Below are 13,155 nucleotides of genomic sequence, written 5' to 3' on the forward strand. Positions count from 1 at the left end.
ACAGCTAACGGCGTACCAATTTCCTCGAATAGGGCCTTTTATGTGCAACGACTGCAGAGCACGGAGTCTTAGATTAGAGATGCATTTCTTTTTTTATGAATCAAAATGAATGAATCAAGGTTTTGAACCTATAGTATATAATATATATAATAGTAAAACATACTGGGTGCATTTAGTGAAAACAAAACATTCCCAGCTATTACATATAGCATTAATAGCTATAGCCAATACAATTCAAGTACACACAAAATGTGTGTACTTAACAAAAACAGGATACATTTCTGTCATAAATATTAGAACAATTTGACCAAAGACACCCTAGCATAAAACCTTAAGATAAACAAAATGGTACCAGGGACCAGGGTATCTTGGTAGTACTTGTATCACTTGTATTCCCTGGCCCTGTATTTTGAGATCAGACTTCATCCAGTTGTGCTGAACACCCCCCCCCCCCCCCCCCCCCCCTCTCTACTGTTGTAGACCGGCTTTTAATTGAGATAGACTGGCTTTTAATTTAGTACTCCTTTGGTGAAGAAGACTTCAACGGGATCCATCCAGTTCCCTCTCCTGAGAACAACTCAGAGGTCATGCAGACCAAATCATTACACTGCAGAGAATAATGAAGGGGGTCAAGGGCACAACATTTCCCAAGATTTTTTACTCAGGGCATATGGGACACCAAGGAAGCTTGTTGAAAACTGCGGCTGCATTCTAGCCTGGGTCACCACAGCCATCCACTGAGATGTTCGACATCATAGCAGGAGTACCGCAGGGGGACTCGCACCATATCATGATTGACCATACACTGAACAAAGCCATCAGAGAGAGACTATGACGTAGGCTTTACCCTGTCCCCAATGCAAGAGTCTGTGACTACCTCCAGTGAATATCGCTGACCTGGACTTTGCCGATTACATAGTGCTGGTCTCAGATACTGTGGAGCAAGCCTGCACCTCTCTATTGTCATCGGAGAATGAGTGTCACTCTGAAGAATCTCAATCTCAAATATGCAGCAAAAACCAAGGTCACCGACGCCACTGTCCACTCCAGAGACAGCTACAGGCTCAAAACCACGACTGACTTGAAATATCTTGGTGCCTGCATCAACTGAAAAGGACCTCAGGACCAGATGTGGACTGGCGAGGTCAGCGGCGCTCCATAGCATTAAGAAATTGTGGACATCAGCCAAAGTTGACTGTTTCAACAATTGAGTGAGTCTTAACTCTATGATTCAGAGGCGTTGAACCTCAGACCAAGACTGAGAAGTCAATAGATGGCTGATGTAACCACATGCTGCACATGGCCCTTGATGAATCGTGGCAGGACCATGTACGTAATAAGCTTTAGGACAGTATGCTGACTGTAATAGACAAGCTCAGGGAGTGTCATCTGAAGTTTGCCCGACTACCTCTAATGGTGGCCTTTATTTGCCTCAACTCCAGGGGCCTTTATTGGATGGGGATTACATTAAAGAGAGGGACAGGCCTTTATTTATTTTTTAAATAAATGGATCAGAAGGCATTTGATCTAGATTTTGTGTCAGTTTGAACCCAGTAAAATAAACAACCAACAAACACTGGGGACATTTATTGAAACAAAACAATTCCTCATATTACTGTACATACAGTAACATTAATAACCATAGCCAATACAATTATAATAAATTGCCATCCATAAATATTAATATAAGAACAATTTAAAAAAACATGCTAGCATTAAACATTAATAACAAAAATAAAAAGGTGCTACCTTGTGGCACTTACATAAACCACCTGTTTTTTTTCCCCCCCTCCCAGCCTGTACTAGAGACGAGCCTCTATTTGTTTGTGTCGACAACGTCCCCTGACGACAATGTGTCGATGCAGTTACGCTAATTGAACAACATTTTAAATGACTTCTCAAACTAGTCAAAACAAAAGGCAAAAGTTTAGGTATAAGGGCCGGGCTATAAAGGCACTGTAGAAAATGGGGCCAATAATCTCCACCTTCCAGGCGCTTTAGATAAGGATGAATTATAATTGTATTCAATAATACTTTGTGGTAATGTAAAGATCTTTTTTGTTAAAACATTTTTTTTTTGTTAAAATGTTGGTTTAATATTCTGATAATAATTACTATTAGTCTTTCTGGGCGGGAACCCCTTTTGGTGTTTCTAGCATTATGTTATACTTTAGCTATTGAAAAATAGCAGAACTACAAGCACATAGTGTGGCACCGAGTGCCGCTCTGCGAGCTTGTAGGTTTGTAACGTTTTTAACGCAAATCTTTGCTTTTGGGGGAGTTCCTGGAACAACATATTGTCAGATGGGGGTCAGCGGCCAATTACATACATTTTTGGGGGTCCTTACCTTGACATGAACATGTTTGAGAACCACTGACATAGAAACATAGGGTTTTTCAGAAAACTGTCAGGATTTAGAAGACATTTGTAGAATCGTTGTCAGGTCTTCTTCTTGCTGCGAGAGTGAGGTCTAGCCAACACCAACTCGGGATTCCTGGATTGCTGCCCTCCACAAATTCCTATCCAACATCAGGTTCTTGAGCTCTGCAGTGTTATCAGCCAAGTTGTCGCGCCGCAGCACGTCTACATAGGTGGTACGCTTCTTTCCCCTCCTGGCTTTGCCCTGGGTTGGCTCCCATAGGGTCAGGTCTAAATGGGTTAATAAACGGGTTAATAAACAGAAAATACATGTCGAGGTGCGTTGCCAATTTTCAGAGAATACCCATTTTCACACGGAATGTGATGTAAAGTATGATAAGACCGCCCCTCACCTCACACAGGTGTGATTTTTATCCTCACATTCCGTGCTCAGCCAATCAAATAAGTCATCACCATGGGGTACACACAAACACAAAGCTGGGCAGAAGAGTGGCTAGTATGCGCGTGACAACATCATCATACCCGGAAGTTATGCGGTGTGGAAAAAAACTACGTTCTGACCTTGACAGCCCATACATCCAAACAGAAAAGTCAGATTTGATTGCATTAGATGACTTTAAACGACATTCAATTAACTTTGTCACTCACCTTGCCCCTCTATTTGCCACTCGATCTGCCATTCACTTTTTTGTTTGGTTTCGAATGCATTCCAAACCAATTGTTTAGCAAACCATTTTGAGGGGCGCTAGCCACTCCCATGGTGGGATGGCTGGATGCTTTAACTTTAACCACAGCACTGTGTCAAGGCCTGAATACTGTCATTTAATTGACCTACTGTGCCTCTGCTACGTTGTCTCCCTTAACGTTAATAGAAAGAGAAAAAAACACAAGCCATAATTACTACTCACTGCCCTCTAAAAGTGTAGTTGACCCACAAATGGAAATTCTGTCATTATCAACTATAGCCTCGTGCCAAGTTGAAACTCAGACATTAGGCCTACCTTATCCACACATGGAATTTGCCAGCAAAATTCCACTGTAGCTTTCTCTAAAAACCGTTATATATATAATTATGACACCAATTTAGTTTTTATAGTTCCAAAAACTGCAAATATAAACGGTGGAGATATATATTCCCTTGAGGGAGGAAAGCTCACGTCTGACAATGTGCTGGGCACACTGCACCATCTGTAGTGTGTTCCGGTCAAGGGCGGTGGTGGCTCCCTCCCGTACCGTACCAGGTGGCGATGCTGCTTTTTGTAGAATGACCTCGGTGTGCGGGGACTCGCACTGGATGTTTTTATGCAACAGAGGCAATACACAGCTGAGACTCTTGAGACCTTTTGACGACGTGCGTGGTCCATTTGCAGTCCCCAGCCATGACCATGCAGGCACTTGATATCACTGACATCTCCACTATGCAACACTAGGGCCTCCTGTAGTCCTCATTCAGCGATCCTTGGTCTTTCTGACATGAAAGGAGAATTTCGGACTAGAAGGCTTTCTTACCTTTATTTGTAGTTATGTCCCCACCAAAGAGGTCCAGGTTTGCGCATAATTGGCTATTTACCCTACCACAAGCCCTCAATGGGGGTTGGGTTTTAGTGCTAATTCGCTTATTTCCATCGAAAAATAAGTAGTAAAGTGTGCCGCTTGGGATACTATTTACATCATGAAGAGAGGATATATATACAAAAAAAAGATTTTTGAGCGATGGAATTGGCACTAAAACCCAACGCCCAGTTCAGTTCAGTTCATTGAGAGCTTATATTAGGGGAAATAGCCAATAATGCGCTTTTGCACAAAATAACACCTGGACCTCTTTGGTGGCGACGTAACAATTACAAATAAAGGTAAGAAAGCCTTCTAGTCCGAAACTCTCCTTTAAAGGACCACTTCACCACTTTTCAACGTACCTATCTTCATATAATAGGTCTTCACTAATAATCATGATAAAATGGCACGATTTTTTTCTACTCATTCTTTGTCTCATAGGAGGGCTGTGGGCAGTTTAGAAACCGTCTTCCAGTGACATCATCATTAGGTAGATTTTTTTTTAATCAAGATTTTTGTACAAAAATGTTTAGATTTTCATTATCGTGAGAACGATGGCTTCCATTTTCGCATTGCAACTTTTCAGGACTATAAAGCCTGCAGTTTTTATTAGCTTGTATTCCCCATCGATGATGTCACTGGAAGATGGTTTCTGAACTGCCCACAGCCCGCCACAATGGTGCACAAAATGCGTACATACTGACTCTGACAGACAGTGTGATAAAAACGGTTCCAGAAACTGTTCCAAATAATTATGATTAAACCGATTCCGCTTCCGCAAAGTTGGATCCGGTTCCTTCGGCTCCAGATCCCAAACATAGCTTAGAGCATACATGGGCAACTGGCGGCCCGCGGGCCCCCACCTTCACTTAATGTGGCCCGTTTTGAGCTTGTAGATCTGCTATTTTTGATAAGACATTACAGTATATATATATATGCAATGTGGCGTTGTGGCCCTCTGGAGTGAGTTTGGAGTTATAGTGGCCTTCTCAAGGTTGCCCACCCCTGGCTTAGAGCCTGGCTGTTCTCATGACAGAGTTAGCTGATCTTGTCCCTTGTACCGTCATTGTTTGACACTCCAGGCCACCTGTGGTTAACTACGTTCTAAATTAAAATAGACAGGACATCGGGATATGAAAATTAATCTTTGCTTTATATAGGAGAGGGAAAGAAAAGCTGTCGTACAAAAATACTGAAAATAGATCTTCTTCTTGGCATCACCTTTGCTCTCTGGCAAGCTCAACAAGCTTATATATTTCTTCACTTAAAATAATAACATTTGGTCATTTCATCATCTACTCAGGTTTATGTGAACACCCCAGACACATTTTTAAGTTAGTCGACTTAGTATTTAGATATTTGATATTCATTTTAGCTGCCTCGTCCCCTTCCTATACAAAGCTATTGTAACTCAATTTTAACCATGATGATTATGATAATTTATTTTTAATATACCTATTTTTTAATAAATTAAATAAGGAATAAAAAAAAACCCTGGGCACATCACATATTAGGAGGGCAGTATCAGTCACAAGAAAAAGTGTTTTTTGACGAATCTATTATGGTTAAAATGGAGTTTGGAGTTACAATGGGTTTGTATAGGAAGGGGGCTAAAATGAATATCAAATATCTAAATACTGAATCGAGCAACTTAAAAAACTCTCTGGGGTGTTCACATGAGCCTGAGTAGACGATGAAATGACCAAAAGTTATTTTGAAAGTGAAATATCCCTTTAAAACCCAATTCCCGCCAGCATTAATTCATCCCTCGATAGCGTATTGCCGAGGTTTTATCGCGTGTAACACTTACTTTGAATAGCCAAATATCCGTAACCGCATGTTACAATGACAAAATGCTGACCGGTTGTTGTTGTCTCGGTCGGTGGTGAAAAATCCCGACCGCGAATATCACAGCGCCTGCTACAGGCCACTGAAAAACCTTGTCTTCCCCAGAAACGGCGCAAAGAATGTCGTTTCTGAGATGCAAGGCTTTGAATGCCAGCCTATACAATGCAAGTGGATGCACGCACATCTTCAAAATGGCCGCGGCCACTGTCCCACTTTGACTGTTGTGCTAACGAACGGTAGCTAACGATTCGATCGGATAAAAACATGGATTAAAGAATATAAACCCCGGTTAACCCTTTGTTAGGCAATACAATAGAAAATGAACGTCAAATCAATATCAATCAATGTAGTACAAACGAGATTAACTGTTTTTAACTGTACTGTACATAATCTACATTTCAGCAGCTTCCAAATAAATTATGCAAGTGAATTTACATCACAAAACCAAACCATGAAACCCATTAAGTTACAAACACACCACCACTGTCATGTCGTCCCCATACTTGATGAGGTTGGAGCTGTGGTTGGCCCATAACGCAGTCGAGTGTATCCAGGGAGCTGAGGAGAGGACTCTGCACAACACAGGAGCCCTGAGGGGCTCCTGTGTTGAGGGTCAGAGGGTCTGATGTGATGTGATGCTGCCCATTCTCATCACTTGGCGGCTTGTCAGGAATCCCTGTATACACTAAGTTGAGTCAGGCCCAGGTCTCTGACGCTTTGTGTTGTGTTGTAGGAAACTGTTGTGTTGTGTGGAATTCTAAATTATTACTGAGCATGTCGTCTGAGCATCTTTGTACACTGTGCAATCCTGAGTGTTAATTTAACTCAATTTAACCTCTGTTACAAATGGATTTCATTATCGCTGAGGATTTGACGGTCTTTCTTGTTCCATTATGCTCTGTTCTTGCCACACGTCCAGTCCAATTACGGATCACATGAATGAGCTTTTACGAGTTTAAAGGGAAAGAGTTTCAATTAGGTTCTCTGCGAGAGGACTTTAAAGTACCCCCTATCCTGTGGGAGGTGCCGCCATATTGTTTTGAAGTGCAGTAGGCTATAGGCAGAGTTGAAAGACTGCGTGTGTTGTAAAAGCTTTTTGATAAGATTAATTAATTGCAAATCAATTGGCGCTGGACACGGTGGTGAATAGAGACACAGTTTAATTATCTATGACTTCTAGTTTACTACTACTTTGTTGTCAATACCGTTGTGCCTAAGCCTGATAGCAACACTGAAACAAGAGGTTGTTTCTTGTCTTGTCCTGCCCACCTTTATTTCAATGTTTCGGTGTCAGAAATCAATGTTGCATATTATTCCTGACATGCCTCATTTATTTTTCTTCACTTTGTCATTCTATACCTGAATATGAGTGATGCTGTGTGTATAGTATGTGGCCACAGTGAGCTGAATTGCTGAGCTGTATCGCAACTTGAAACGATTAAATACCGCACAGGGTAAATAAATCAAATATTTAAACACGAAATATGGGCTGTGCATGAATTATGACAAGAATGTCTGCAAAGAACTGTAAACCTTCTCCCTGAATTACACACTGCACACACAAATGCATCTTGCATCAAGAGTTGCCAATGCCGAGATTATGTTTTGCTGTCTGTCTGTCTGTCCACCCGTCCGTCCATCTGTGTAGGCCTACAACTAATCTCTGGCACTGTATATACTCTATTGGCGTGAAACTCCCTGGAGACCAGCGTAGACGTAGACCTAAATGTTTCAAATCGGCCTGTTATAGTGTCAGGATGTAGATTCTTGCAAAATCTCCTACCGATTTTCTCCAAACATCACACGAACCGGTACACCTTATCTCTATAGTCATGTCATCAAGAACATTTTTCATATTTCATCGTTATTGGCTAAAGACTGACATCTACCTAGCATCGGAAACCCAGACGTTTTTATTTCCAGGGAGAAAAAAAAGCCTGGGGCCGAGTCCACTTCAATTTGGCATAGACATACAGTAGCGCAAACGTCGCTCACGCTCTGCTGATTTCTGATCGTCTGCACCTTGATGCACACACACATACACACTCCTCTCTCTCTGTCGCTCTAATTAATTAGTCTCATGTCCAGCAGCTGTGCCTAGTTTCTCCTGGCAGATCCTGCTGGGAGCTGCCTATGCCATAAAGAGAATATAAGTGAGTTCCAATCTAACATCTATACCTGGCCTGGTGGAGACCTGTGCTCTGAGCAGTCCAAGGCTAATTTTTTCTAGTTTAGTATATAGTCTTATTATGTAACATATATATATGTTATTGCCAGCATCATCATGTGAGACGTACATGTAAGGCAATAGCACAGTCCCTTGTTAACTGTGCCACATGTTTTATCTTGCGTCTCTGCAGGAATGCCATGAATAATTTTCCGTGTATGTTAATCTCATAGAATAAAGCATTTCCGAATTCTTAAAAAAAAAGAAGAAACAAAGACAGTACAGGCACTGACAGATCTGTGACGTTCACCACATGAGGCCCTTAATTAAATTAGTCTCCAACACGGTTACAGTGTATTTTACATTCACCCATACATCCACCCACCAACGGCGAAGGAAACCACGCAAGGCACCTTGCACCTCTACCTCCTGAGCCACTGCCGACCCCGTTCTATTCTGTTCCCTTTGCTGTAGGTTACCCCCTCTCTCTCTCTTCTCTCTCCGTTCCATCTGCACTCCAAGCGGGCAAAGCTGACCTCTTGAATTTGCACTGAACGTGCTGTCATATAAACGACAATTATCTTCTCTTATAGAGAGAGTCTGTGCGTATCACGTTTGGCGGTCCTTGCCATGGAAATGTTTGAGAACCACTACTCTGCACTACTGTGTAACTGCAGTTTCTCTATATGGCTGCATGTTTCAGTGACGCAATGGAACGTCCCCTTGTTTTGTTGAAGTGTGTGGTTGCTGGACTCTTGGGGGTTTTAATGCAGATGTTGGACCTGTTTTTACTAATGTGATTCTTCACGACCCTGCTAAGTTTTGTCCCACATATAGCCACAAGGGAGGGTACAGTAGTTTAAATTTGGACATCTACAGTTATTGCATACGCATGCTGAAAATATTTGAAGTGTTAGGAAAGAAAACTATTTTTTTCTTCTTACACAAAATATTTTCAGATTGTGGGGGGGGGGGGGGGGGGTCCACGGCCAAATACATATCATTTTGGATTTACTGATTAAGATGGCATTTTGTAGGATCGGCCTCGGGTCCCAGTGGGTCGAAGTGGTTAAATCTGTTCTAGATTATTGTTCTCACTAAAAGACCCCGTTTAATTATCGTCAGACAGCTGCTTGTGAAATGAAATTACGGCGAAGCACCACAGGGGCTTGGATAGTGTACACAGCTAGTCAGCTTCCATCACGTCACGTAACACGCCAGAAGAAGTTAATCTCCTTTTTTTTCTTCTCCCTCTGCGTATGCTGTGGATCATGTCTGACATGTGTCCTATAATAATCAGCGAAACAGCTTGAAAATGTTCCTGTGCATGTCTCACCACAGGATAGATCCCAGCGTTTTTTTTGTTGCCCTGAAAGGCTCGCGAGGCAGCATGCCCTCGTTCTAGCTTGCAACTGGGTATTACTAGCCCCCCGAATCCACAGCAGGCCTAATTATGCAACATGAGATCATGCTAGGTACAGTATATATACACAGTGTAGAGTAGGAGAGTAGCGACATGCTTTGATCTCGCCGCAAAGCGCGGGTGCCCTATGGGCGATAGTTCCAAACATTGCTCCTATATGGATGGAACTATCCCATTGAGATAGAATGACCGCATTCCATTGTTACAATGCCCCCTTTCTTGACAACGCCAGGCCCATGAAATTAATCCCAATGCATTTTTCTCATAGACATTTCAAAACGTATTTATTTAAAGACCTTTTAAGCGTCGTACTCTTGTCGTGACAAATCATGACAACACACACAATTATGTTGGACCAAACAAATAATTGCTAAGAAGAAAAACAACAAAAAAAGTGTTGTAACCTGCCGTTTTTTTCTACTTTCTAAGTCTTTGTTTGGCCCGGAAAATTGTGTTTGTTGTCATGATTTGTCACGACAAAAGTTGGCTTTGTCCGCGGTGTAAACGTCTTTAAATAAATACTTTCTGAAAAGTCTATGAGGAAAATGAACGGGGATTTGTTTTCCGGGTCTCTCGAGGGGGCGGGACTGCGACGCTATAGTGTCGCCACTCTCTTACTATATTACTCTGGGTATACATACCCACTAGAGTTGTGTCATCAGGATGATCACTCTGCCTGTATGTGACTAAAACTATGACGGAAAATGTTCGCTGCATGACTGCCTTTTTTCAATGACGAAAACTACATTTAAAAACTAGACTGGATAAAATTAAGACTATAATATTGTAACGTTTTTATAGCACCCTGAGCTGGATTCGAACTGACTTATTTCATCAACAAATAAAAACTAGACTAAAATGTTAGGAAATAATAGATCTACGTCGCCTATTTTCAGCATGCGACAAAGTGTAAAATCAAGCATTACGACAAGGCCGCAGCCTTAACGGTACGTTTTAACAGCGGGCGACAGCCAGACAAATTCTCCAGAAGTGTTGTCAATGGGACCCGGCGACGACTGGCGATAGAGGCCATAGCAGGCGAACAGGCGATGGTCGAAAAGTGGGCGGAGGAACGTCGGCCGAAAATATACAAATAATTAATATTTTGGGCAACGTCCCCCTGGCGATAGTGGGCAATAGCCAATGAAATTCAAGCGATGCTCGCCGTTGGTCTCCCGCTGTTAAACGTGTTGGATTTAAAACATCACCTGTGTGAAGTGCCCTGGGGCACTCTTATATTCCTACATTCTGACTCTCTGCCCGACCTCCTCCACCTCCTCCACAATACATGCCCTAGTTCCTTCACGTCACTGAGATGAGGCATTACACAATGCCCCAGAGTTGTTTTCGTCGACTAAAACAATGACGAAAACATTTCGTCAACTGCCTTTTTTTCACTGACAAACTAAATGAAACTAAATGAAAACTATACGCTATGGTGACTAAGACTAAATATATCGTCAAGAAATAAAAACTAGACTAAAATGCTAGGAAGGGACTAGTGCACACGAGATCCAGTATACCGGTAGGCTAAGTCATTTTACACTTGGTTGCATGCTGAAAATAGCGGATCTACAAGCTCACAACGTGTCGCAGCGTGACACGTTGTGAGCTTGTAGATCGGCTATTTTCAGCATGACATTTAGTCGACTAAAACTAGACTAACACTAAACATTCCAGGTGACTAAAATGTGACTAAAACTAAGTGATAACTATTCAAGAGACTATGACTAAAACTAAAATCAAAATTTGCTGCCAAAAACAACACTGCGAGGCCACTTCTCGCTCATATTATACCGACGCAAATAATATTAACAAGAATTATATACAATTATATACAAGGCCGATTTGCCCAGACACATATGACGTGAATTTCTCCTTTCATTGTCAATGGCAAATCTGACACGAGTTAGGACAAAGAGCTGTGTGTGTATATATGGGTCTAACACCAAAACATTTTAGATGACTAAATTATGATTAAATTACATTTTATTCAAAAGAGTATGACTAATTAAAACGAAATCAAAATGTGTCTTGCAAAATAACTTGTCTGCAAACAATGACCGCATGAAAGTGAAAAAACATCTACAAAGGAGAAACTGCCACATGGTCAAAGAAAGGTTGCAACATATACCTGCATCATGTGCTTTAGGCTATATAAGCTCTAAACAGATGAACAACACAAACGGAAATCAAATTCTAATCAGCTATGTCTGGCAGCAGCTGTCGTTACTGTCATCTTTGTATTTTGTACTCTTCTTTCAGCCCCACATTAATTAGCCTACTCTCTCTCTCTCTCTCTCTCTCTCTCTCTCTCTCTCTCTCTCTCTCTCTCTCTCTCTCTCTCTCCTCCCCTCCTCTGTTTCTCTCTCCAACCCACACACGCACGCCCGCACCCCCGCCACGAGTTTGCGCGCGCGCACGCAAACCTGCTCACAAATGCGCACACACACACAAGCCGACGCCGTCACACTAGTGCCAGCTTGGTCCGGCGGCAAGCCTATATTCTATGCCTGTCCAAGATCGCAGCACCGCATGCATGTAGCCTACCTATACCCTCTCTGGATGTTTGCGCATAAAGAATGACCGTCAGTCGCTAGATCAAATTCAGTTCATCACGATGGCTTTCCTTTAACTTTGCAACGAGAGTTCTAGGGATCATTTTCGTGCAGCCGCGCTCGTCTCCCCGTGATCGTTTTCGGTCGGACAAATCCTTTCCCAGGCATTTTTTCCACTTCAAACTTGTCAATATAGGATCAACTATATGATGCTATGATATTTAGACCGTCTCCACAAAGTTTTCGGTGTGTCGACTGGAAACCATGGGCACAAAATTCGAATGTCATGATGATGGACATCATGGGGGGGTTCGTCACATCGCTGCCTGAAGTGTTGAATTAGGATGAAGGCAGGTGAGTCAGCCTTCGCGTTTGTCTAAACGCGGCGCGCACAGACCGAGCATATCGCCCGCGGTTTAACGGTGCGTATTTGCTGCCGGAGAGCCAAGTCGTGCATCTGTGCAGCGGATTGCGCCACGGAAACCGGGGGAATAACGTACCGATGAGCCGATATGGGTAAGTGAACTTGTTTTTAAAACGATGACCACGGAAGCGTGTATCACATAATATACTACTGACTAGTGAGTCAGGTCATTTCACAAATTATCACCATCAGTCATGCAGGAGCGCCAGTTGTGGTCTGCGCTTTAGGCTATAACGGGGCACGAAATAGGTTGATTTGTTGGCACAAGTCCACCGTATAACTGGGTGTTTACATAGCGGGAACGAACGACTTTTTTTTTTTTTTTTTTTTTTTTTTTTACCGACCCTTTTTTTCCTCAAATCCATGCAGGCTCTTTTGATTCCACTCTCCCTTAAATAGAGCAGAATGCATTGCTATAGAGTATAGACCCTGATTTTTTTTTTTTCTTTCCAAAATGGAAAACTGCTTAGATTATGCTTTCCTATTTCATGCGTATTCATTGGCAAGGGCCAAAAAAAAAACGCTCAAGATCGACAGTTCCATTGCTTTTAAATGCAGAAATGCATCAGATAGTTGTACAGTAACATTCTATCTATAGCCATTCTCTAAATGCACTGGACAGTGGAGTGGACAATAGTGTTAAAACATAGGCCTGCCCTGCAGCAGCATGAGGTATATAGACTTTAGAATGTAAATGTTTAACTGTGTGGCCCTGTTGCCCACTCAGTCTCAGCCAAATGCATGTGTATAGCCCACTAAGGATGAATTGCCCGCATGCACACCAGTAAAATTACATTATCT

General features: G+C 42.2%; 1 protein-coding gene across 1 annotated transcript in view; it reads left to right on the forward strand.

Moving 5' to 3' along the window:
* The window catches only part of LOC310878845 (leucine-rich repeat transmembrane neuronal protein 4-like), a gene marked incomplete at its 5' end in the record, with an annotated part of 198,092 nt that overhangs the window by 91,169 nt on the left and 93,768 nt on the right, over positions 1–13,155 (forward strand). The window lies entirely within an intron of this gene.

Source organism: Protomyctophum parallelum, assembly GCF_964188405.1.
Source record: "Protomyctophum parallelum genome assembly, chromosome: 21".
NCBI classification, from domain to species: domain Eukaryota; kingdom Metazoa; phylum Chordata; class Actinopteri; order Myctophiformes; family Myctophidae; genus Protomyctophum; species Protomyctophum parallelum.